Source organism: Lipotes vexillifer, unplaced genomic scaffold (assembly GCF_000442215.2).
Source record: "Lipotes vexillifer unplaced genomic scaffold, Lipotes_vexillifer_v1.1 scaffold182, whole genome shotgun sequence".
Lineage (NCBI taxonomy): Eukaryota > Metazoa > Chordata > Mammalia > Artiodactyla > Lipotidae > Lipotes > Lipotes vexillifer.
This window is the reverse complement of record NW_006798798.1, coordinates 7,548,131-7,572,506: the sequence shown is the minus strand read 5'-3', so window position 1 is coordinate 7,572,506 and position 24,376 is coordinate 7,548,131. Positions and strand designations below refer to the sequence as shown.

The following is a 24,376-nucleotide window of genomic DNA, read 5'->3' as shown; positions in this document are numbered from 1 at the left end:
AACACACTACCAGAAAACTACTAGAGCTCATCAATGAATTCAGTAAAGTTGCAGGTTACAAAATTAAAACACAGAAATCTGTTGCATTTCTAACAACAAAAGATCAGAAAGAGGAATTAAAGAAACAATCCCATTTACCATCACATCAAAAAAGAATAAAATACCTAGGAATAAACCTACCCAAGGAGACAAAAGACCCATACTCTAAAAACTATAAAACACTGATTAAAGAAGTGGGAGATGACAGAAAAAGATGGAAAGATATACCATGTTCTTGGATTGGAAGAATCAATACTGTCAAAATGACTATACTACCCAAGGCAATCTACAGATTCAATGCAGTCCCTATCAACTTACCACTGGCATTTTTCACAGAACTAGAAAAAAAAAAAAACAAAACCCTTAAAATATGTATGGAGACACAAAAGACCCTGAATAGCCAAAGCAATCTTGAGAAAGAAAAACAGAGCTGGAGCAATCAGGCTCCCTGACTTCAGGCTATACTACAAAGCTATAGTCATCAAAACAGTATGGTACTGGCACAAAAATAGACATATAGATCAATGCAACAGGATAGAAAACCCAGAAATAAACCCACGCACCTATGGTCAATTAATCTATGGCAAAGGAGGCAAGACCATACAATGGAGGAAAGGCATTCTCTTCAATAAATGGTGCTGGGAAAACTGGACAGCTACATGTAAAAAAATGGAATTAGAACACTCCTTAACACCATATACAAAAATAAACTCAAAATGGATTAAAGATCTAAATGTGAGTTTCTATAAAACTCTTAGAGGAAAACTAAGGCAGAACACTCTCTGACAAATTGCAGCAGTATCTTTTTCAAAATACAACCCACAGAATGGGAGAGAGTATTTCCAAACAACATGACCGACAAGGGATTAGTCTCCAAGATTTACAAACAGCTCATGCTGCTTAATATCATAAGAACAAACAACCCAATTCAAAAATGGGCAGAAGATCTAAATAGACATTTCTCCAAAGAAGACATACAGATGGCCAAGAAGCACATGAAAAGATGTTCAACGTCACTATTAGAGAAATGCAAATGAAAACTACAACAAGGTATCAACTCACATCAGTAAGAATGGTTATCATCAAAAAAATCCATAAACAGGACTTCCCTGGCAGTCCACTGGTTAAGACTCTGTGCTCCCAGTGCAGGGGGCACGGCTCTGATGCCTGGTTAGGGAACTAAGATCCCACATGCCGTGTGGCACGGCCAAAAATAAATAAATAAAATCCACAAATAATAAATGCTGGAGAGGGTGTGGAGAGAAGTGAACTCTCCTATACTGTTGGTTGGAATGTAAATTGGTACAGCCACTGTAGAGAACAGTATGGAGGTTCCTTAAAAAACTAAAAATAGAGCTACCATATGATCCTGCAATCCCACTCCTGGGCATATATCTGGAGAAAACCGTAATTCAAAAAGATACATGCACCCCAATGTTCATTGCAACACTGTTTACAATAGCTAAGACATGGAAGCAACCTAAATGTCCATCGACAGATGAATGGATAAAGAAGATGTGGTACATATATACTTAGGCATTAACAAGAATGAAATAATGCTATCTGCAGCAACATGGATGGACCTGGAGTTTATCATACTAAGTGAAGTAAGTCAGAGAAAGACAAATACCATATGATGCCACTTATATGTGGAATCTAAAAAAAAAAAAAAGATACAAATGAACTTATTTACAAAACAGAAACAGACTCACAGATTTAGAAAACAAACTTACAGTTACCAAAGGGGAAAGGTTGTGGGGAGGGATAAATTGGGAGTTTGGGATTTACATATACGCACCACTATATTTAAAATAGATAACTAGGGAATTCCCTGGCAGTCCAGTGGTTAGGACTCCATGCTTCCACTGCAGGGGGCATGAATTTGATCCCTGGTTAGGGAACTAGACCCCTCATGCCACGTGGCCCATTGTCTGGATATTCCACAGTTCATTTATCCATTCACTTACTGAAGGACATCTTGGTTACTTCCAAGTTTTGGCAATCATGAATAAAGCTGCTATAAACTTCCCTATACCAGTTTTTTTTTAAACAATAGATAACCAACAAGGACCTACTGTAAAGCACAGGGAACTCTACTCAATATTCTGTAATGACTTAAATGGGAAAAGAATTTGAAATAGATATATGTACATGTATAACTAAATCACTTTGCTGTACACCTGAAACTAACACAGCATTGTAAATCAACTATACTCCAATATAAAATAAAAATTAAGAGAATAAAAAATAGAATAGCTCCCAAAGGCTAAAGGAAAAATTTGACCCCCCCTCCCTCCGCAAATAACAATGTTGGATTGTGTATCTGTCTGTATGTGTATTATAATAAATATTTATGGACCCATACACATATAAATGACATACACACATATAAATAAGGTAGGAACAACAGTTCCTTATAGAAGAATTCTTATTAGTAAATACAGAAGAAATAAGGTAAAAAAAATCATCATTAGCTAATCACAATTTTAATTGTTGCAGGCAAGATCCACTAATAAATGTTAAAATCAGTGAATGAAAGTTTAATGAGAAACAAGATAGTCATGTAGCTTCAAATTATCTCCCCAAATTTATTAACTCCAAAGAGGAAAACAGTAAATTTACAATGGAAAATCTAACAGACATTACTGTAACCAAGTGATCAAGGCTAACATCACCAGTAATAGCACATATTGTATCCCTTGATGTAATGTGCTGAAGAGGGTACATCACCACTGAGGTATTCTTCCCTCCAAAATCTATCAATTCAATCTAATCATGAGAAAACATTAGATAAATCCAAACAGATGAATATCCTACAAAATACCTGACTTACTGCTAAACCCAAAGCCATGCAGAATTTTTCCTATTTTCTAAGTTTTATAGCATTTTATATGTGGGTCTATAATTCATTTTGAGTTAATTTTTTATTAAGGGATAAGGTCTGTGTCAGGGTTACTTTTTTTATCCTTTTGCATATGGACATTCAATTATTCCAGCATCATGTTTTGAAATGACTTATCCGTTCCCCATTGAACTGCCTTCGTGCTATACTGAAAAAAAAAATCAATTGACCATATACATATGAGTCTATTTCTGGAGTCTCTATTCTATTCCCTTGATCTATATGTCTTTTCTTTCACTAATAACATGCTGCTTTGATTATCGTAGCTTTACATTAAGTCTTGAAATCAGATAATGTGAATCCTACAACTTTTTTTCCAGAATTATATTGGCTATTTCTGTTCCTTAGCCTTTCCATAAAATTTTAGCATCAACTTGTTGATATCTACAAAAAAGACTTCTGGTATTTTGATTTGAATTGACTTAAATCTATAGCTCAAATTGGAAAGAACTGACACCTTAACAATATTGAGTGATCCAATACATGAATAAAAATCTATATGTGGTGGGGGAGGGATAAACTGGGAATTTGGGATTGACATACACACACTACTATATTTTAAATAGATAACCAACAAAGATCTACTGTATAGTACAGGGAACTCAGCTCAATATTCTGTAATAACCTACACAGGAAAAGAATTTGAAAAAGAAGAGATACATATATATGTATAACTGAATCACTTTGCTGTACACCTGAAACTAACACAACATTGTTAATCAAGTATACTCCAGTATAAAATAAAATTTTCTTAAAATTAGGGCTTTCCTGGTGGCACAGTGGCTAAGAATCCACCTGCCAATGCAGGGGACATGGGGTCGAGCCCTGGTCTGGGAAGATCCCACATACCGTGGAGCCACTAAGCCCATGTGCCACAACTACTGAGCCTGCACTCCAGAGCCCACGTGTCACAACTACTGAAGCCCACGTGCCTAGAGCCCATGCTCTGTAACGAGAAGCCACTGCAATGAGAAGCCCACGTGCTGCAACGAAGAGTAGCCCCCACTCACCACAACCAGAGAAAAGCCTGTGCACAGCAACAAAGACCTAACACAGCCAAAAAAAAAAAAAAAAAAATTAAGTGTAGTCTGTTGTGTTTTTACATGTGTATATACCTGCAGAAATATCAAGATAATGGACATATTCATCACCTGCAAAAGTTTCTTGGTGCATTTTTGTATATAGCCTCCTTTCTATTCCTTATCCCCAAGCAAGAACTGATCTTTGTGACTACATATTAGCATAAATTTTCGACAATTTTATATGTGGTATTTTGTTTGTTACATTTAACATAATTATTTTGACATTCATCCCTTTTATGTTGCTGTTTTGTATTCCATTTTGTGGATGTACAAAAATGTCTTTATCTTTTTTTTTTTTAGTACGCGGGCCTCTCACTGCCCTGGCCTCCCCTGCTGCGGAGCACAGGCTCCGGACGCGCAGGCTCAGCGGCCATGGCTCACGGGCCCAGCCGCTCCACGGCATGTGGGATCCTCCCGGACTGGGGCACGAACCCGCGTCCCCTGCATTGGCAGGCGGACCCTCAACCACTGCGCCACCAGGGAAGCCCTATCTGTTTACTTTCTGATGGACATTTGAGTTATAGTTTTTGTCCAGTGATAATAAAACTGCTTTGAATATTCACGAACAAAAAAATCTATATGTGAAAACATAAATTTATTTAGGTATTTGAATTCTATCATTTTTTGTAGTTCTCCACATAGATTCTGTAAATATTTTGTTAGATTTATACCTAAGCATTTTACCTTTTGGGTTGCTATTGAAAATGGTATTGTTTTTTATATTTTTTAAACATATTTTATTGAATATAAATATTTAATATTTTCAAGACATGAACAGAATCTACATTTAACACAAATAACTGGAGTATGAGGTTTTAGTTGTGCAAAATGAAGAAATTCTAGAGAGATAATGTACAGCATGTCAACTATAGTTAACCATACTGTATCGAATACTTGAAATTTCCTAAGTATGTCTTTTTTAAAATGTTTATATTTTAAAAATTTTTATTGGAGTATAGTTGATTTACAATCTTCTGTTAGTTTCAGGTGTACAGCAAAGTAAATCAGTTATACATACACATATAGGTATTGTTTTTTAAAATTCAACTTCTAGGTGTTCATTGCTAGTATAGAAAAAGTGACTGTTTTTTAAATTTTTTATTTTTTAAAAATTTTGGCCACACTGCATGGCACGTGGGATCTTAGTTCCCCAACCAGGGATTGAACCCCTGCTCCCAGCATTGGAAGGTGGACTCTTAACCACTGGACCACCAGGGAAGTCCCAAAGATGACTGACTTTTTCTTAAATTAAAAAAAAAATTTTTTTATTTAAAAAAAAATTTTTTTTTTTTGGCTGCATTGGGTCTTCATTATTGTGCAAGGTCTTTGTCTAGTTGCCGCAAGTGGGGGATACTCTTTGCTGCAGTGCACGGGCTTCTCATTGCGGTGGATTCTCTTGTTGCAGAGCACAGGCTCAGTAGTTGCGGCATGCAGGCCCTAGAGTGTGCAGGCTTCAGTAGTTGTTGCACATGGGCTCAGTAGTTGTGGCACACAGGCTCTAGGGTGCGTGGGCTTTGGTAGTTGCGGTGCATGGGCTCAAAAGTTGTGGTTTGTGGGCTCTAGAGCGCAGGCTCAGTAGTTGTGGTGCACGGGCTTAGTTGCTCCGCAGCATGTGGGATCTTCCTGGACCAGGCATCAAACCCGAGTCTGCTGCACTGGCAGGCAGTTTCTTAACCACTGCACCACCAGGGAAGTCCATGACTGACTTCTGTATACTGATTTTGTACTCTGTGATCCTGCTAAAATTACTATTAGTTCCAAGAATTCTTTTTGTAGGTTCTGTGGGATTTGATAGCCATGTCTAATAATACTAATTAATAAATTTCAGAGATCTGTCTGGAAAATGCAAATCTATTTAATTAACAATATTAGCAAAAAAGTTTCTCAGAAGAAAACGGTGATGTCCCCTCCCCAACCTTAGAATTTACAATGAAAGAGATATCATTCTTACCTTATAAAATTTCTGATGTGATAAAATGACAGAGAATATTAACAAAGGCTTAGCTTTGTTACCCTGTCCAATACAGAGCACATGAACATTTATAACTATAAGCACCTTACTATGTTTTCTAATATTATTAAAAATATATCCTTGGAATTGTTGTTCCTATCATGGAATCTTGTAAGATACCTGGACTTCACAGATTATTGCTAAAATCTATGAGAATAACCTCACATCTCTAAAAAAGTAAGAAATTCTGAATGACTATCTTGGTGATTTGCTATTCTAGTGACATCTCTATAATCTTTAAGGTGTAAATACATATAAGGCTTGTCAAATCAGATGAGGATTACTAGTATTTCCTGCTTACACACACAGAGGTTTAATTGACTAGTCGGAAGTCCTGGTCTCCTTTGAATTAATAAGTATGCTCCTTTCTGCATATTATTCATTAAGAGAACTGAGCAAGTGGGATGCAGCAAAAGCAATTCTAAGAGGGAAGTTTATAGTGATAAATGCCTACATTAAGAAAAAAGAAAAGATCCAAAATAATTAACCTAACTTTACTTCTCAAGGAACTAGAAAAAGAACAGAGTAGGACTAAAGTAGCAGACAGAAGAGCAGAATCTTATCAAAAGAGCAGAAATGAAATAGGCACTAGAAAGGCAAACAGAAAAAAAATCAATGACACTAAGAATTGGTTGTTAGAAAAGATGAACCAAATTGAGAAACCTGTAGCTATACTCAACAAGAGAGGACTCAAACAAAATTATAAATGAAAGAGGAGACATTACAACTGATATCAAAGATAAGAGACTATTATGAACAATTATACAGAAACAACTGTATAACCTAGAAGAAATAAATCCTAGAAACATACACCTACCCATACTAAATCATGAAGAAATAGGAAATGTAAATAGACCACTAACAAGTAAGGAGATTGAATCAGTTATCAAAAACTTCCCAATACTGGGACTTCCCTGGTGGCACAGTGGTTAACACTCTGCACTCCCAATGCAGGAGGTCTGGGTTCAATCCCTGGTCTGGGAACTAGATCCCACATGCATGCCACAACTAAGAGTTCACATGCCACAACTAAGGAGCCCGTGTGCCAAAACTAAAGAGCCCGCCTGCTGCAACTAAGACCCAATGCAACAAATAAATAAATAAATATTTAAAAAAACAAAAAAACAAAAAACTTCCCAATACTGAAAAGCTCAGGATCAGATGGTTTCAGTAGTGAATTCCACCAAACATTTATAGAAGAGGTAATGTCATGCCTTCTCAAACCCTTCCAAAAATGGAAAAGGAAAGGACACTTCCAAACTCATTTTACAAGGCCAGCATTACTCTGAGACCAAAGCCAGATAAGGACACTACAAGAAAAGAAAATGGCAGGCCAATATCCTTGATGAATATAAATGCAAATATTCTAAACAAAATACTAATAAGCCCAATTCAACAGTACATTAAGAGGATCATAGTGGGATTGATCAAGTGGGATTTATCCCTGGAATGCAAGAATAAACCCCTGGGATGCAAATCAATAAATGTGGTATACCACATTAACAGACTGAAGGATAAAAATCATAGGATCACCTTATTAGATGCAGAAAAAGCATTGACAGAATTAAAATTCCTTTCATGATAAGAACTCTCAAAAAACTGGGTATAGGGCTTCCCTGGTGGCGCAGTGGTTGAGAGTCCGCCTGCCGATGCAGGGGACACGGGTTCATGCCCCGGTCTGGGAAGATCCCGCTGGGCCCGTGAGCCATGGCCACTGAGCCTGCACGTCCGGAGCCTGTGCTCCGCAACGGGAGAGGCCATAACAGTGAGAGGCCCACGTACCGCAAAAAAAAAAACCCAAAAAACAAAAAACAAAAAAAAAACCTGGGTATAGAAGGAATGTATCTCAAAATAATAAAGGCCATATACAACAAACTCACAGGCAATATCATACTCAGCAGTGAAAGGTTGATAGCTTTTCCTCTAAGATCAGGAAAAATGTAAGGGCGCCCTCTCTCATCAATCCTATTCAACATAGTAGTGGAAGTGCTAGAGCAATCAGGCAAGAAAAATAAATAAAAAGCATCCTAATCAAAAGTGAAGAAGTAAAATTTGTCTGTTAATGACATGAACTTATATGTAGAAAATCCTAAAGACTCCACCAAAAACTGATAGAATAAACAAATTGAGTAAAACTGCAGAATATAAAACCAACATACAAAAATCAGTTGTATTTCTATACACTAACACTGAAGTATCTGAAAAAGAAATAAAGAAAACAATTCCCTTTAAAATAGCATCAGAAACAAGAAAATATTTGGGAATAAATTTTACCAAGGAAATGAGAGATCTGTACAGTGAAAACTATGACGCTGATGAAAGAAACTGAAGAAGACACAAATTAATGAAAGATATTCTGCATTCATGGATCAGAAGAATTAATATTGTTAAAATGTCCATACTACCCAAAGCTATCTATAGATTCAATGCAATCCCTATCAAAATTCCACTGGCATTTTCACAGAAATAGAAAAAACAATTCTAAAATAGTTATGGAACCCAAAAGACCTTGAATAGCCGAAACAATCTTGAAAAAGAAGAACAAAGCTGGAGACATCACATGTCCTGATTTCAAACTACACTACATAGCTAGTCAAAACAGTTTAATACTGACATAAAAACAGACACACAGACCAACAGAATAGAATTAAGAGTTCTGAAGTAAACTCACAAATATTCAGTCAACTGATAGTTGACAAAGGAGCAAAAAATACACAATAGGGAAAGGAGCGCCTCCTCAATAAATGGTGCTAGGAATACTGGATATATTCACATGCAAGAGGATGAATTTGGACCCGTATCTTACACCACTAACAAAAATTAAGTCTCTAATTCACTGAATTAGAGACTTAAATGTAAGACCTGAAAACATAAAACTACTAGGAGAAAACACTGGGAAAACTGGTGTTGGCAATGATACACACACACACACACACACACACACACACGCACACACATACATATAGGCTGCACTGCACAGCTTGCAGGATCTTAGCTCCTCAACCAGAAATCGAACCCAGGCCCCCGGGAGCGGAAGTGGGGAGTCCTAACCACTGGACCACCAGGGAATTCCCTTGGCAATATTTTGGACATGACACCAAAAGCACAGGCCACAGCAGAAAAAATAAACAAGTAGGACTCCATCAGACTAAAAAATTTCTGCACAGCAAAAGAAACAATTAACAAAATAAAAAGGCAGGCTTCAGAATGGAAGAAAATATTTGCAAACCATACATGTGATAAGGGATTAATAACTCAAACATAAAAGAAGCACATACAACTCAAGAGAAAAAAATCTGATTAAAAAATGGGCAGAAGGGACTTCCCTTCCAGTGGTTAAGACTCTGTGCTTCCACTGCAGGGGGCATAGGTTCAATCTCTGGCTGGGGGACTAAGATTCCCACATGCTGCACAGCGCAGCCAAAAAATAAATAAATAAAAGGCAGAAGACCTAAATAGACATTTTCCCAAAGACATACAAATGGTCAACAGGTATGTGAAAAGATGCTTGACATCACTAATCAGGGAAATGCAAATCAAAACCACAATGAGATATCACCTCACACCTGTTAGAATGTCTATCCCTAGGAAGACAAGATAACAAGTGTTGTCAAGGATGTGGAGAAAAGGATGCCCTTGTACACTGTTGGTAGAAATGTAAATTGGTGCAGCCCTTATAGAAAACTGTATGGCAGTTCCTCAAAAACTTAAAAATAGAACAATCAAATGATCCGGAAATCCCACTTCTGGGTATATACACAAAGGAAATGAAATCACTATCTCAAAGAGATTTATTTGTACCCCCACGTTCACTGCAGCATTATTTTTTTTAATTAAGAAGTTGAATATTTTATTATTAAACTGTTTCTTATTTTCCTGCAAGGCTGTTGCTTCACTGTATAGAAGTGGCACCAGCAAACACAGTATACTGCAAAATTAAGATAGTAATGTTCTTCACTGGACACTATACAACTAACAAACTTTTCTCCACTGCCATTTATTTCCAGTGGGAAGTTCACTGAGTATTTTGACCCAAATCCAGGGATGGCTGTATGCAAGTTACAATATTATACAAGGTTAAGATAACAATGTTATCCTTGAATTACATAATTTTTATAACTAGTTTTACCACAGATAATTTCAGGAATTCTGAATATTATAACTGGAGATTAGCCTAAAAATTATAGGGTGTTGAGGGGCTTCCCTGGTGGCGCAGTGGTTGAGAGTCCGCCTACCGATGCAGGGGACACAGGTTCGTGCCCCAGTCTGGGAGATCCCACGTGCCGCGGAGCGGCTGGGCCCGTGAGCCATGGCCGCTGAGCCTGCGTGTCCGGAGCCTGTGCTCTGCAACGGGAGAGGCCCGCGTATCGAGGAAAAAAAAAAAAAAATTATAGGGTGTTGTGAAAAAGATGTGGTGTTTATCTGAAGTCATTAGGCAGTTAAGGGGTATTTTCTTCAGGCAACATTGTTGCAAGTAGTTTCTTTTGCTAAAAGGTTCTTTTTAAAAATCTATCCACGATTAATTTAAGACAACTATGCTAGATTAAGTTGTTTCAAACTAGTTTATTTAGGGGTTCCATTTTCACTCCTCAATAGATTTTATGTATTGTTCATATGCTTCTTCACTCATTAGTTCATCTAGTTCTGAAGGGTTACTGAGTGTCATCTTGATCAGCCAACCATCTTCATAACAAGATTTGTTGACAAGTCTTGGATTTTCTGCTAGAGCTTCATTAATTTCAGTTACTTCTCCTGATAGAGGAGAATGGCTCACTAGCAGCTTTCACACTTTCCAAAGCACCAAATTCCTCGCTTGTTCAATTTTGTCCCAACTTCAGGCAGACTACAGTAAACAACATCTCCCAAAGCTTCCTGTGCAAAATTGCTGATTCCCACTGTTTCAACACCTTTTTCTATTATTACCCATTCATGTTTGTCTGTGAATTTACGACCCGACAGCACAGCGGGTCCGGTGCGCAGCGCCCTGATGGCGCCCACCCGCAGTCCCCAGGGCCGCGGCAGGCAGGGCGCGTTGGGCGCAGAGACGGCGCACAGGCTGTAGACCACGGGCCGCATGCTCCGCACCACTCACAGTGCCATGTTCGCAGGGATGCTCACTGTAGCATTATTTACAATAGCCAAAACATGCAACCAGCTTGTCTGCCCACCAATAAATGGATAAAGAAAATGGGTTAAATGTACATGTGATATGTGCATACAACACATTTTCTTTATATATAAACACACACAATGGAATATTAGCCAAAAAGAAGAAGGAAATCCTGTCATTTGGGACAACATGAATGAACCTTGAAAGCATTACAGTAAGTGAAATAAGTCAGAAAAAGACAAATACTGTATGACCTCACTTATATGTGGAGTCTAAGAAAACCAAACTCGTTGAAACAAAAAGTGGATGGAGTTTGCCAAGTGCTAGGGCACTGGGAAATGGGAAGATGTTGGTTAAAGGGTACAGACTTCCAGTTAGAAGATCTAACTGGGGATCTAATGTCCAGCTTGGTGACTATAGTTAACAATTCTGTATTGTACACTTGAAGTTGCTAAAAGAGTAGATTTTAAACGTTCTCACCACACATACACACACAGAGCTAACTATGTAGTAATCATTTTACCATGTATACATTTACCAAATCTTCACACTGTACACCATAAACTTACACAATGTTATATGCCAAGTATATCTCAATAAATGTGTGTGGGGGGGAAATCAAGGATTCAGTTGTTGCCTGGAATCCCATAAAGGAAGGTAAATGGCATAGAGTTAAATGCCACTCTACAGGACTTTGGCATTTGCTTCATTTTCTTACCTACAAGTGCCAAGAAATTTAAGTTCACACTGTCATTGTTCCTGATCTGCAGAAAGCTGAGGGGGAACGACCCAGAATTACCACATCATAACAGGCAATGTTTTCTGAGCTTTTAGTATGTGCCAGGGGCTATTCTAAGGACTTTACACTATTAACTCATCTAACCCTCATAATAATGCTACACGGTAGGTATTTTCCAGTTAAGAAACTATGGCACAGCCACCTTGGAAGAAAGTTTGGTGGTTTTTTACAAAACTAAACATACTCTTTCTTACCATACAACCCAGTAATAAAGATCTTTGGTATTTACCTTAAGTAGATGAAAACATGTTCACACAAAAACCTGCACACAGATGTTTACAGCAGCTTTATTATAATTGCCAAAACTTAGAAGCAACCAAGATGACTTTCAGTAGGTGAATGGATAAACTGTGGTCCTTCCAGACAATGGACTATTATTCAGTGCTAAAAAAGAAATAAGCCATCAAGCCATGAAAACACATGAAGGAGACTTAAATGCATAGTACTAAGTGAAAGAAGCTGATCTGAAAAGGTTACATACTGTCTGCTTCCAAATATATGACATTCTGGAAAAAGGAAATCCATGGAGACAATAAAAAGATCAGTGTTTGTGGGGGGTGGGTGGAGATGAATCAGCAGAGCACAGAAGACTTTTCAGGTAATGAAAATACTCTATGACGTTGGAATGATAGATATATGTCATTATACATTTGTCCCAAACCACAGAATGTACAACACTAAGGTACAACAGTAAGGTAAACTATGGACTTTGGGTGACTTATACATTGATGTAGGTTCATCCTTGGTTTAAAAAAAAAAAAAAAGTACCACTCTGATGGGGGTTATTAATAATGGGGTAAGCTATGTATGTATTGGGACGGGGGATATATAGGAAATGTCGGTACTTTCCTCTCAATTTTGTTGTAAACCTAAAACTGCTTTCAAAAATAAATAGTCTTTAAAAATATTTTGGAAAAAAAAAAAAGAAACTATGGCAAGGAGAGGTTGAATAAACTACCCAAGCAGCTCACACACCTAGCAAGTGTTAGAGCTAGGATTTTAACCCAGGTATTAGACCCACACTCTTAGCCATTATACCGTACTGCTCACACATCACACAAAAATGTGGCCTGAAACAAAGTTATGCTGACAAACCAGGAAGCAGACCTGGCCAGTACTACATTAGGTATTCTGGACTATAGTGGTGGTGAGATCTACACCCTAGTTGAAACAGACCTCTCAAACCACCAATTACATTCGTACTCTTAAAAGTTTCACAAAGCAAAGTCCTTGTCACTGATTGAAATGAGTCAAACCATCTCCCACCCTATTTGCTTTTGATCTCAAGCCTTTGTAGAAGATTAAGAATATCCAGTGTGTGATTAAAGCAGGTATATTCTCTTCATTAATAAATCACTGTCTAAAATAATAGTCTATTATCCTCCAGAGTTGCATTTCTACAGCCTAAGAAATGTTTAATAAAAGAGTCAACAGGAAGAATTAAATTATTTTCAAAATGCAAATAATTAACCAGAAGGACATCTGGGTGCACTGGGGAATGGGATCTATCCCCAGGACCTGTGACTTTCCCTGTGGAAGGAAGACTTAAGGGTAAATCAATGAAAATGTTTCAGGAGGACACCAGATGTTTGCACATACTGAAAAACGAAATGCATTTCATGGAACAAAGAGGAAGCACAAACTCACCTTGAAGTTGATTTTTTTATGTGCAGCAGCAATTCTCTCCTTCTCACATGACTTCTGTGGAGAATGGCAGTAGCCAGGGAAAGGGGTGCCTGAGATATCTGGTCTTTTTTGAAGATTGGTCAAAACCCAGTCTCCACTACCATCTCTGCCCCTCACTTTCACATACACGCAAAGAAAGTAGAAGACTAGAATGTCTGGGTTCACAGCTCTGGATACGCTGCAGTTCTGACACTGCAGCTGGTCACCCCTGACGCCGTTCACTGCCTTCGTTTCTCCAGAAGTGTCCTATGGGTCCTTCTGAGATAGGCTGGGACCTGGGACCCTGTACCAGAGTGCGTGCACCTGGACAGACATCTCCTTGAGCAACAGAATACAATGAAACTATAAGGGACTAAAAATATCTGCACACACACGCAGCTGGGGGCAATTATGAACAATAGGATACAAAAAACCACAAACCAACTGCCGTTTCTGAGGGGCTGGGAGCAAAAGCGTGGTACACAGCACCACCAAGGGGGTGGGCTGACCACCTAGGCTACGCCTCCTGCCCAACCCATGGATCTGCTCCCATTGTTACCCCATTTAAGGACCCAAGCAGCTTCTCTCAGGGAGTGAGCAAGGGTGCCTGTTCCTCGTCTTTGCTCCCTTGTGCTACAGCACGAGCCCCAATGATTTGACCTCCTCTTTACTGCGCTCCTCCTCATTAGGGAGGACACCCACACCTTTCTCTCTGGCTGCGTATCTCTATCTTGCTTCTGTCTTAAATAAACAAACTGTTTCTCCGTGTGCTCTCCCACTTGTTGTGTTGTGTCTCTAACAATAAACTTTGTACCTGTTTTTGCAGTTTTCGCCTCCTTGAGAAATTCATTTTTCAAATGAGGCAAGAGCCAAGGGAACTTTGCTTCTAGCCCCTAGCCTTTGGTGGTCTAGCAGCTAGGATTCCTGGTTTTCATCTGGGCTACCCAGGTCCAATTCCTGGGCAGGGAACTAAAATCTCACTTCAAGCCACTGCTCACTGCTGTCTGAGATCAAGACCAGAATGGCTACACCATGCTAGTTTATCAAGGGGCAACACCTGCCCCAATGATGGTTGTTAACCAAAGGGGCAGTGAGGGACACACTCTTCTACTGGTTTCCCTGGAAACTAATGAGCCCACCTGACATCAATTCCCCTATAATTGGTAACCTCCTCCTCCTTCTCCTCCCACAGAGGAAGACTACTGCCTGTGTCCTGCCTGATGTCTGCCCTACACAGTGGGGTATCACCCCAGGGCCTTTGCTTCAGAGCTGAAACATTCCCTATCCAATAAACCCTTGATGTCTCTACCGCTGTCTCCATGCTCTTTCTTGCAACCCGCTGCTGGGCAACTACAAGGCTTGCAGACCTGCAGGGTGCAGCCTAACACGAGGTCAACCTGCACCAACCTGGTGGAACCCTGGGTGGAAACAGAGAGCGGCAGAAGACTCTAGGCCCCAAATGCCCTAAACCCTCTGCTTCCCATGCGCAGTCGGGTCTCCAGAGTGCCGCCTGTCCCCTCCCAAACATAGGTGTCCCAGAAAAGCTGCGGCTGCACGGGTTCCCATCTCACCACACTCCAATGGAACAGGCATAGGAGAACAGCTCTTTCCCAGGGCTGTGACGCTGGGGCTCTGGGAAGTGCCTGTCTCTGTCAGACGCAAGTCCCACGCCTCCTCCAAGCGTGTAGGAGGCGGTGAAAGGCCGAGGAGGCTCCAGGAAACCTCAGACCCCTGAACACGAACCCCCGAAAAACAGGCTGAGACTGACTCCGGCCTGCTACCCTGCGGGAAGTGTCTTGGCCTCTGGCTATTTTTTCATTGGTTATCGGCTCCGCGACCCGCCCCTTCCGGAGATTGCCGGGAATTCTCCGCACAGTCACTAGTGCGCAGGCGCAAAGAGGAGTTCGTGTGCTCATTCGCTTCTTCTAGGGGGAGCTGCTGGGTTTGGAACGCGGCGGTAAAACCTGCCAGGGGCCAGGATTCCGGAGCCGGCTGGATGTCTGTGTGCCTGAGTGTGTAATCTGGACAGCGTTGTTTCTGTGCGTGGGGCTGTTCTTGCGTGTAATTATTTGGATGGGGTACTGCGATGGCTCCGCAGAGAATGGACGATTATACCCAGCTCTGAAGCCGGAAGTCTGCGCGCTTGGTTAGTGAAGTGCGTGAGATTGTGTGTATCCGTGAATGTGGCTGTGCTCCACAGTGTATTATTTCTGGAATGGTTTTGATAGGCCAACGCCTCTGGTAATGGTTTTCCACAGGGTCTGCGCTTGTGCATCGCTGTTTCTGTGTATGAGGCTGGATGTATGGCATTTTGATTAATTACATGGTGGTTAGGTGTGCCTTCAGAATTATGACTGGCACTTAATTAAGTAAAATAATTTCAGGCATAAATACTGGGAGGAAAAGGAGACGAAATTATCTCCTTTATTATGATAGGATCATAATGTATTCCTGGACCCATACCAAAATGTAGAAATGAGGACTACATAGTAACACGAAGGGGAGTAAAAATTATATATTTGTATAGGAGCCCAATAACGTTCTTAGTCACTCTTAGGTAATAAAAAATTCCTTTTACCACTGTTCGTTGAAAGATCAGTCTCAGGCTTCCCTGGTGGCGCAGTGGTTAAGAATCCATCTGCCAATGTAGGCAACCTGGGTTTGAGCCCTGGTCCGGGAAGATCCCACATGCTGCGTAGCAACTAAGCCTGTGTGCCACAACTACTGAGCCCACGTGCCACAACTACTGAAGCTTACGAGGCTAGAGCCTGAGCTCCGCAACAAGAGAATCTACTGCAATGAGAAGCCCATGTACTGCAACGAACAGTAGCCTCCGCTCGCCGCAACTAGAGAAAGACGCGCACAGCAACGAAGACCCAATGCAGCCAAAAATAAGTAAATAAATTTATTTTTAAAACTCAGTCTCATTTTAGTGGTTAAAATAATTAAAATGTCCTGTTTAATGATCAAAACTTCAAACCTCATTTAAAACAAGACCCTCCCACCCTCAGTCCTCTCCCTTTACCACTTCCAAATATGACTATATCACAGTTATTGGTTAAAGCAGTATTTGGTATTTATATACTGATTATATATTTTTGTGCTTCAGAGCCAAGTATATTTTTTACACAGTTTTTTTTTTTTTTTGCGGTATGTGGGCCTCTCACTGTCGTGGCCTCTCCTGTTACGGAGCACAGGCTCCGGACGCACAGGCTCAGCGGCCATGGCTCATGGGCCCAGCCGCTCTGCCGCATGTGGGATCTTCCCGGACCGGGGCACGAACCCGTGTCCCCTGCATCGGCAGGCGGACTCTCAACCATTGCGCCACCAGGGAAGCCCCTACACAATTTTTTTTTATTGTGGATTTAGCTGACTTGGTTTATATGTATATGTACTTGCTCCTATTACTACCCTTTTCTAAATGTTCCCCCCACCCCTCCAAAGTGTCAAACTCTAAGCAATGATTTTTCCAAATGTTCAAACTTATCTGATACTTCTCCCCCTTGCCGAATCTCTTTCACAGCCATCATCTTGTAGCTCCAGTCTGGACTGCAGGGTTTCTGTAAGACTTCCCTTCTGCCTTTTCTGGAATTGAATTCCTATGTTCCAAGTCTTGTTAATTTTGTATGTTTCTCATTTTTGCTGATTGCCTCTCTCCAACAACTTTGTTCAAATGCATGCCTTAGAGGTAAATGTTTAAGTTCTTACTGTCTGAAAATACCTTTATTGCAATCTCACTTATTGCCTGTGGTGAGAATTCTACTATAAATTAGAATTTGAAGGCATAACATCAGATAAAATCTTACAGTAGCTAATGTTGCTTTTGTAAAGGCTTGTCATCTGTTTTCTATTTCTTTGTGTGTAATCTGTGTTCCCAACCCTCCTGGAACGTTTAGGGTGATATATATCACACAATGTACTAAAATTTTGTAATTTTGTTCCTTGGTGTGGATCTTTAAATTTTTTTTTTAATTTATTTTTGGCTGTGTCAGGTCTTAGTTGCAACATGCAGGATCTTTCCATGCGGCATATGGGCTTCTCTCTAGTTGTGGCACGTGGGCTCCAGAGCATGCGGGCTCTCTAGCTGAGGCACATGGGCTCAGTAGTTGTGGCATGCGGGCTTAGTTGCCCCGCAGCATGTGGGATCTTAGTTCACTGACCAGGGATCGAACCAGCGTCCTGCTGCATTGGAAGGCAGATTCTTTACCACTGGACCACCAGGGAAATCCCTCTTTAAAGTTTTTTAATGCTGGGTGTCAGGTGGATATTTTCATTCTAGAGACTTATGTACTTCTGGGCTGGAAAATTTTTGTGTATTTTCTTTCTTTCCTTCTTTCCTCTCTCTCACTGGAATTATTTGATGGAACTTACATGGCTTAAGCTTCTAAATGTTTTCTTCCTATTTTCTCTTTTTACTCAACTCTAGGAATTTTATCTTCTACTTCTATTTAATTTTTAATAAGTCATATTTTTAATTTCCTAGAGCTCTCTCATGGTTTTTTCCTATATAGTATACTGTTCTTTAGGAATGCAATATCTTCTCTGATATTTATGAAATTATATATTAATGTTATATATAGTATATATATTATATTCATTATATTCAATTCATAATTATATGAATAATATATAATTATATTATGCATGTGATAGGTAGGATAGTCAATTATGTAAATATTATTTATTTAAAGTTCTCTTAGCTACATGTATTGTCTTTGTTATGACCAAATTCCCTTTTCCTGTTTGAATTGTTCTGTCTTTCATTTTAGGTACTTTTCTCAACCATGTGGTAATCCTTACTTTCAGTCATGAGTTAGAGCCTGCCGACTGATGGATTTCAGAAGCAGTCTTTTCTCTGGGACACCCCCAGAATTCTATTCTCTTTGCTCTTTAGTTTCTCCTTAGAGGACTCCTCCAGTTTCCTGCCTGTGAAGGTTATGTGTTGAGTTGCTGGAGACTGGTACCAGGATAGGGAAAGAAGCTTAAGAAGATTTCAGACTGTGGTTATTACTCATTCTAACTGTGTCTGTCTGCCCTTCTTTGTGCATCCTCTACATCTTCTCAAAATCAGTTTATCCAGAGATCAAATGTATTTTTTAGACAAGGGAGCAAAGTTAACTGTAGAGGGGGAAGATCAGGGCAATGAGTTTGTGTATAAATTTTCAACCAGTCCTCTACTTCCAGATCCATACCTCACCAAGGTCCTTTTCTGTGGAACCTGGGCCTTTCAGGGAATTTGTAAATTGCTTAATTTATCTCACTCATAAGCTCTTTCATACCAGAGTTCTTTGAATTTTCTTATTTTTTGTAGTTTTGTCTTCACATTTGTTGTTGTTGTCATTGTTATTTTCATCTCTTTTTGGATAGTGATGGGAAATAAATGCATGTGACCTACTCACTGTATGTAAGCAAAAGTCTACCCTTGCTCTTTTCAAATGACAAGATTTTGGTCATTTTTTAAAAAAACTAGTTTTGGTTGTACAGTTGACCCTTGAAATACACTGGGGTTGGGGCCCTGACCCTCTGTGCAATTGAAAATTTGTGTATAACTTTACAGTTGGTCTTCCATATTCACATCCTAGGTCCCACATCTGAGGATTCAACCAACTGCAAATAATGTAGTACTATAGCACGTATTTATTGAAAAAAATCCATGTATAAGTGGACCTGCACAGTTCAAATCTGTGTTGTTCAAGGGTCAACTGTATTTTTTTTAAAATTTCTATGTCATTATTTTCTAGTTTTATCTTCATCAAGTTCTCCTGAATACATTCTCTGGGTTTATATTCTTGCTACTTGTATTCCTTTAATTCTTTGGGTTGTGTCAGAGAATTCCTTGGCTTGAATTCAGTAATACAATTGTTCAGCTATTTCATATTTTCATCCTGTTTCATATATATATATGAACATAAGTACAGTTGAATGAATGAAAATAAATTCTGTAGGCCTACCACTCAGCTTAAGAAAAAGTTATTATCAATTCCTTTGAAGTATCCTAAATATTTATTTATTTATTATTTAGGCTGCTCTGGGTCTTAGTTGCGGCATGCGGGATCTTCATTGCCACGTGCATGATCTTTACTAGTAGCATGTGGGATATTTTAGTTGTGGCATGTGGACTTCTTAGTTGTGGCATGCAGACTCTCAGTTGCAGCATGCAGTCTCTTAGTTGTGGCATGCATGCAGGATCTATCTCCCCAACGATTGATCGAACCTGGGCCCCCTGCATTGGGAACTCAAAGTCTTACCCACTGGAGCACCAGAGAAGTCCCTGAAGTGTCCTAGATGCTCCTCCCCCAACTCCCATAAAGTTAACCATCACCTGAATTTAGTCATTCCCATGGTTTTCTTTATAGATTTGCCATATATGTACATATCCCCAAATAACATATTGTTTAGATTTGCATGTGCTTTGAAATTTAGTGAAATGACATTCTATGTATTGTCACTTAAAAAAAACTCAACATTATGTTCTGGGAATTTGTTCATTTTCTCAATGTTGGGCAGCACTCTACTGTGTACATCTGCCAAATTTTATTTATATAGCCTCTTGATGGATATTTGAGTTGTTTCCAGATTTTTCCCTCCTATTTCAAGTGGTGCTGTTTTGAACATTTCTGTAGGCCTTTAAAAGTCTGTGTAAGAATAACTCAAAAGTATAATACTTACAGGTGAACTTGCTTTGTTCTAGGGCATGTGCTTCCCAGCTTCTCCAGGTGATGTCAAAGAGTTTCCAGAATCATTTCAATTGACACTTACTGCCACATAGTTGAGAGTTGTTCCACTTCCTTGACAACACTTGTAACACTTTAAAACTTTTTTTGCCAATCAGCTACTGAGATAATATCTCATTGTGGGAGAATTTTTAGAATTCTACTCTGAAAACAAAGATTGACAGAACTAAAAAGGAGAAAAAGATACAGCCACTTTAATAAATAAATGACTTTAACACACAAGTCCTATTAACTCATATATAAGTAGTCCCAAAACAATCAGTAACAATATGATAATGACACAATTAGCCAACTTAACAAATACAGAATACAACACCTAGCAATGACAGAATATATATTCTTTTCAAGTGAACATGGGTCATTTAGCAAAATAGTCTATACACTGGTCCATAAAGCAGATTTAATACATTTCATAGGATTGAAATCATGTACAGTATGTTGTGTGATCACAATGGAATTAAACTAAAAATCAACAACAATAACAAAACAAAATATTGAAAAATTCCCAAGTTATCTGAACTTAAGCAATATAATTCTATAAAATCAATGGGTCAAATAATAAGGCAGAATAGAAATTTTAAAATATTTTGACCTTAATAATAATGAAAAAAAAAAAAACACTTGGGCTTTTTCAACCATCTTGGACCCTGTGGAGGTGTGTGGAGCTCCTGCAGCTGAACTTTGGGGGCAAATAAGTGGGGCCTGTTGGGAACAGGACTTCTAAAATGACAGATATGTCTGAAAGGCTATGGTCCAAGGCCACTTTTGCTGGCTATCAGTGGGGTCTGTGGAACCAGAGGGAGCACACAGCTCTCCTGAAAGTTGAAGGTATATATGCTCAAGATGAAACTGAATTCTATCTAGGCAAGAGATGTACTTATGTGTACAAAGCAAAGAACAACACAGTAACTACTGATGGAAAACCTAACAAAACCAGAGTAATCTGGGGAAAGATAACGAGTGTTCATGGAAACAGTGGCATGGTTCATACCAAATTCCAAATCAATCTTCTTGCTAAGGCCCTTGGACACAGAATCCGTGTGATGCTGTACCTTTCAAGGATTTAAACTTATTGAAAAGTAAATAAATAAAAGTGTAGGATTTGTTCTCTTGTAAAAAAAAACACACACTTGGGTTGTAGTAAAAGCAGTAATTTGAGGCATGTTTCTAGCTCTAAATGCATATATCAAAAAGTAAAAAATATTGAATATGAATGGTATAAGCCTCCACTGTAAGAAACTAAAAGAAAGAACATCAATTTAAACCAAAAGAAAGTATTTAAAAGGAAGTAATAAAGATAAGTTTGATATCACTAAAATAGAAAGCAAAGTAGTAATAGAGAAAATAAACTAAGCCAAAAACCAGTTCTTTGAAAGTTTAACAAAATTGATAAGCCTTAGCAAGACTGACCAAGAAAGAGGAAAATAACCCTACAAATATCAGGTATGGAAAAAGATTTTATAGGTTTTGAAGGATAAATAAGAAGGCATTAGGGACAACTTTATACCAATAAATTTGACAACTTCAAATAATGGAAAATTCCTCTAAAAATATAACTTACCAAAATGACATGAGAAAAAATATAAAATTTGAGTAATCCTGTTAAGAAAAATAAATGTTTAATTATAAATTTCCCCACAAGGAAAACTCTACTCCTGAAAATTTTCACTGGTGAATTCTTCCAAATATTTGATGGAATACAAAATATCAATCATGTACAAATTCATAAAAACTCTCAACAAAAGTGGTATAGAAGAAAACTGCCTTTTATCAATCTGATAAAGAGCATCTTTAAATAACCTACAGATAACATACTTGCTGGATTCTTCAAGAGAGCAAAACAAGGAAATCTACTACCAATACTCACATTCAACGTCATACTGGAGGCCCAAGCTAGTGCAATAAACAGGAAAGAAGGAAAAGGTATAAAGATTGGAAAAGAAGAAATATAACAATATTTGCAGATGACATAATTTGTATGTAGAAAATTCAAAAGAATTAGAAAAGTATTTGAATAAATAAGTTTAGCATGATCACTGGATATGTGACTATAAAAACATAAATTGTGTCCATGTATACTAGCTTCAAGTAATTAAACAGTAAAATTTTAAAACAAAATATTTACCATAGCAAACAACAACACAAAAGTAACAAAAAGGCACAAAAATCCTCAACAAAATACTAACAAACTGAATCCAGTAGAAAATTTTTAAAAAAAATTTATACACCATGACCAGATGGTATTTATGCCAGGAAGGTAAGGTTGGTTTAACATGCAAAAATCAGGGACTTCCCTGGTGGCACAGTGGTTAAGAATCTGCCTGCCAACACAGGGGACACAGGTTCGATCCCTGTTCCAGGAAGATCCCATATGCCTAAGGGAGCAACTAAGCCCATGCACCACAACTACTGAGCCTGTGCTCTAGAGCACACAAGCCACAACTACTGAAGCCCACACACCCTAGAGCCCACGCCACAGCTACTGAAGCCTGTGCACCACAGCTAATGGGCACGCGTGCTGCAACTACTAAAGCCCGCGCACCTAGAGCCCGTGCTCTGCAACAAGATAAGCCACTGCAATGAGAAGCCCGTGCACCACAACAAAGAGTAGCCCCAGCTCGCCGCAACTGGAGAAAGCCCACACGCAGCAATGAAGACCGAATGCACCCAAAATAACCCCAAAAAGAGCTTTCCTGGTGGTGCAGTGGTTGAGAGTCTGCCTGCCAATGCAGGGGACACGGGTTCATGCCCCGGTCAGGGAGGGTCCCACATGCTGTGGAGCAGCTGGGCCTATGAGCCATGGCCACTGAGCCTGTGCGTCTGGAGCCTGTGCTCCACAACGGGAGAGGCCACAACAGTGAGAGGCCCGCGTACCGCAAAAAAAAAAAAAAACCCATAAAACAAAAAAAAAAGAAAAAATCAATCAATATAATACATCATATTAATAAAGGACAGAAAGCACATGATCATCTCATAGACATAGGAAAAACATTTAACGATATCCGATATCCATTCATGATAACACTCAACAAAGTCAGAATAGAGGAAAACTTCCTCAACCTAATAAAGGGCATCTATGAAAAATCACAGCTAACATCATAATTAATGGAGAAAGAATGAATGTTTTCCCCCAAGATATCTGTACAATAGAATAGTATTCAGCAATAAAGAGTAATAAAATACTGATACATGCAACAACAGGATAAACCTTGAAAACATTAAGTGAAAGAATCCAGTCACAAAAAATAAATATTGTATGAATATATTTATATGAAATGTCCAGAATAAGCAATTATATAGACACAGATAGAAGATTAATGGTTGCCTGGAACTGGGGGGGTAGGGGATAGGAATTGGTAATGACTGCTAATGGGTATAGGGTTCCTTTTTCAGGTGATGATAATGTTCTAAAATCAGAAATTGTGGGGATGGTTGCATGAATGTGAATATACTAAAAACCGCTTGAACTAAACACTTTAAATGGGAGAAATTTATGGTATGTTAATTATATCTCAATAAAGCTGCTTTTTAAAAGGCATAAAACCTCTCCAATGAAAATTATAAAACATTGCTGAGAGAAATGAAAGAAGACCTAAAGAAATGGAGATATATACCATATTTGCAAATTGGAAGACTCAGTATTAAGATCAATTCACCTTTTTTTTTTTTTTTTTAGAGTCAAAGAAAAGCCAGTTAAATCCCTCCAGGTTTGTTTCTTTTTTAATGTATTTACTTTTTATTTTATTTATTTTTGGCTGAGTTGGGTCTTTGTTGCTGTGGGCGGGCTTTCTCTAGTTGCGGTGAGTGTGGCCTACTCTTCGTTGTGGTGCGCGGATTTCTCATTGTGGTGGCTTCCCTTGTTGCGAAGCACAGGCTTTAGGTGTGCCAGCTTCAGTAGTTGTGGCTCGCTGGCTCTAGAGCGCAGGCTCAGTAGTTGTGGTGCACTAGCTTAGTTGCTCCACGGCACGTGGGATCTTCCCCAACCAGGGTTCCCTGCATTGGCAGGTGGATTCTTAACCTCTGTGCCACCAGGG

The 24,376-nt window shown here is 39.0% G+C and overlaps 2 pseudogenes; one reads left to right on the top strand and one right to left on the bottom strand.

Annotated features, from left to right (window-relative positions):
* Window positions 1-10,616: 10,616 nt before the first annotated feature.
* On the bottom strand, window positions 10,617-11,134 carry LOC103083114 (glycine cleavage system H protein, mitochondrial pseudogene; annotated as a pseudogene).
* Window positions 11,135-21,076: 9,942 nt separating this feature from the next.
* On the top strand, window positions 21,077-21,409 carry LOC103083392 (60S ribosomal protein L35a pseudogene; annotated as a pseudogene).
* Window positions 21,410-24,376: the final 2,967 nt, after the last annotated feature.